The sequence below is a fragment of the Pygoscelis adeliae genome, unplaced genomic scaffold (assembly GCF_000699105.1).
Source record: "Pygoscelis adeliae isolate BGI_AS28 unplaced genomic scaffold, ASM69910v1 Scaffold1118, whole genome shotgun sequence".
Classification (NCBI taxonomy): domain Eukaryota; kingdom Metazoa; phylum Chordata; class Aves; order Sphenisciformes; family Spheniscidae; genus Pygoscelis; species Pygoscelis adeliae.
Genome location: NW_008825354.1, coordinates 11,398 through 14,531, shown reverse-complemented (window position 1 = coordinate 14,531; position 3,134 = coordinate 11,398). Strand labels below are relative to the sequence as shown.

General features: G+C 50.9%; 1 long non-coding RNA gene across 1 annotated transcript; it reads right to left on the bottom strand.

The window, feature by feature from the left end:
* Nucleotides 1-2,333: 2,333 nt before the first annotated feature.
* LOC103922276 lies at nt 2,334-2,921 on the bottom strand. Its single transcript, XR_663874.1, has 2 exons — nt 2,863-2,921; nt 2,334-2,747 (listed from the first exon to the last, which is right to left on the bottom strand). It is a non-coding gene; the product is annotated as an uncharacterized LOC103922276 (long non-coding RNA).
* Nucleotides 2,922-3,134: the final 213 nt, after the last annotated feature.

Below are 3,134 nucleotides of genomic sequence, written 5' to 3'. Positions count from 1 at the left end.
TTGACCCTCCCCTGCAGAGAAGGGCCGCGGCTGAGGCGGTGGGGGACTGGTGACAGGAAAGTTTTATGCTTTGCTGCTTCCAGCGATTGGCAGCAATTCGTGTGTAAAGAGACAGCCCCTCTAAAGGCTACACGAGGTGCACTGGAGGTAACCCATATGACACCCTGAGCAATCTAGGTCACGAACGACAGGAGATGGGCACCTCCAAAAGCTGCCTTGGCTCTAAGATGGGCCCTGAGCGGCAAATAAATCAATCCCCCCGTGTGGATCCCTGTCAGGAATGCAACGGCCGCAAGGCCGGGAGACTGTTGCAAATTATACGATCAATCCTGGCGGCCAGGTGCCTGAAAGTCTCAATGGGAACCGTACAAGATTAGGCAACGCCACTCAGGATGCATTTAACCGTCACAGGGCTCACCCCCTGGGCCAAACAGGACCGTATACGAATTTTCAGGCTTTCCATATGGCAAAGGACTTTGCTGACTAAGCTCAGGAACCGCCTTAACTTTATCTGTGCGGGCTTGAAAAGTTCAGCCTGGAAAAAATCACCTTATTGAGATATACCTTATCTTAGGAACTGCAGATTAAGGAAGCAAACTTGTTTTCCAGTCCCTGTTCCCGGTCTTTCCTGTCCCTCCCATAAAGGCGTTATCATACATCACACAGTTGCTTTATCGGAACCGTCAGATGAAAGGCACAAAGGCAGAGAGGTCCGGTTTGAGGCTCCCGAGGTGTCAAAACTCCTACGATCTGATGCAAGAATATTTGATTAAGTTACCGAGGAAGCCCCCCGAGATGTAGGCTGATCCTTGCTGAGCCGGTGGTGGGCGGACTTTTGCCTTGGGTGGGTAGGACCTTCCGGGGGGTCAGGCCAGCGCTCTCTACCTCCCGTGGGTGACCCCAGACTGTGACTTAACGCCTTTGGTGGCCTCGGTCTGTGGTCGCTAAATCAGCGAACGTTATTCTCTGACCGGGCTGCCTAGATAGCGGCTGGACCACACGGACCACAAAGCTTCCTAGCTGTACAAGGGCAAGTGCAGAAGCAGAACTGGTTCGGTTGCGGCTCGCTTGTGGGGCTGGGGAGCCGCCAGCCAGCCAGAGGTACGTCTGTGACACGGTGCCGAGAAGAGCTGAGAGAAACGGTGCTTTCTGATAAACTCCCCATTAAAAGATGGCCGGGGTTCCGAGAAAGGCTCTTCTGTCATCTGAATCCCTCCCCGCTGAGGAACGCAGATACCATTGTCTTGAAAGCAAATAGCATCACGTTAAAAGAAAGAACGGCACAATCAATTTTTTTTTTTTCCTTCTGGTGGGAAACGCTCCAAATTTCATTTGACTCCTGGGCTCAGAAGGAACGTTCAACCAAAACCACAAATGACCTCGGCCAGCAAATAAACAAAAGGTGAAATCTGACGAAGGATTGGGATTGCCCAGATCGACTTTGCACGAGGGGGTTTTTTAACCTTTCACTGACTGTCCGTTAATTTGCTCTCTAGTCTTACGCCGCCACCCTCCACTTCCGAGCCCAAGGAGCCGCAAACAACATCAGCTGCACTAACGAGGTCCTGCATCGATAGCAGCCTCCGGAAAGTTTCCATTTCACTCCAAAACACTTTCTGGATTACCCCTTCATTTCCTCGGGGTAGAAAGACTTCCAACTGACCTAAGCTGCTTCGGAAGCTGGCTCTGTAGCTGAACGCTCCTTAGCGAAAACGTTTTACTCCTTTCTGCCAGCTTTGCCCTAAGCCACGAGCGCTCTGCTGACCCAGAACAGCTCAGCTGGTGCGCACGCTCCAAATTTGGTGCTTTGGTGTCATGTGAACACTTACCCATTTTCAGTCATTTTCGCTCACGGCGCCCGTTGGATATCGGCTTTTGAGTCTTTCACCTAATAAAGTAACTGCGTGATGTACCACAATGACCAGCTGAAACCATCTCTTATACAAATTAAGGATGCTAATAAACAGATAACAGGCACAGCCTTCAGTGTTAACCAGAAAACACCTATTTCTCACATTTTTGCTTGCTGGGTAACACCTTATCATTTAACCGGACACTTTTCTGTTTCTTCCTTCACTGCAAAGAACAAATTTGAACACAACTTCGTTTATCCTCTACTCGCTCCTTACAGGTTAATGTAAATTGTTGACTAAGTGTGCTCCAGCCCTTCTACGTCTGTGGAGACTGCTTCTCAAACAAGCCTTGAAAATATCGATCTCCCTTTGGAAAGTCAAGTCCCCTTTCTTGCAGTAACATTGGGGTTTGACCTGGTTATCAGCCACGCTACGGACAAATTGTCCTTGATTAAACCATAGGGTATCTCTTAGGATTCATATGACTCATATTTATTATACAACAGTCAACAGGCCTCACGTGGCGTGTGTCTCCGGCAGGGACGAGAGGTGCCTTTCCTGAGACATGCGCCTGGATCGCGGCACTTCTGTTAACAGCTGGGTGACCTTGCCCAGCCGTCTGCGGCCTCCTTCACGTTCCTCTCCCCTCCGCGCCTCGAGCACGTCCCATCCGGCAACGCGGAGCTTTTCCTCATCCTAACCCAATCCTTAGCCCTGCTCGCGTCTGCGGGAATGCGGAAGCACGGGTGGAAAAGTGGAGGCTGGCTTCGGGTGACGGGATCAGAGCTTCCTCCGTCTCGTGCTGCTCAGGAACTTTCCCGTTTCACGCGAGGAAGAGCTAGCGCAGGTATTCCAGAGGGATTTGCTTTCATCTCTTGGTTCCAGCTACGCCACCTGAAAAAAAAACGCCATTGTATGAATTTTTGGCACGTTGCTGAGGTCTGTACGTACTGCCTCGGCGCAGCGATATCTCAGCCCACAGCTAAGCACTCTGTATCCATTATCTCACCTCCTCTGCTTCTCTGTCCTCTCTTCTCTCGCACTTCCATCAACTCTTATCTCCCATCTCCAGCTCTGCTACACCTTCACTGCCATTTCCCTCTCCACGCTCACTTTGCCTCCATCCCTTTACCCGTCAAGGAAGTTTTAACCGAATTTTCATTTCTCACAGGGCCGGACTTATCAGGATTACGGCCAACAGAATTCCGAGTCACCCGAAACAGCAGGCGTTTTGAGTGCTGGTGACACCAGCTTCTACTCAGCACGGGACGACCTGCGGAG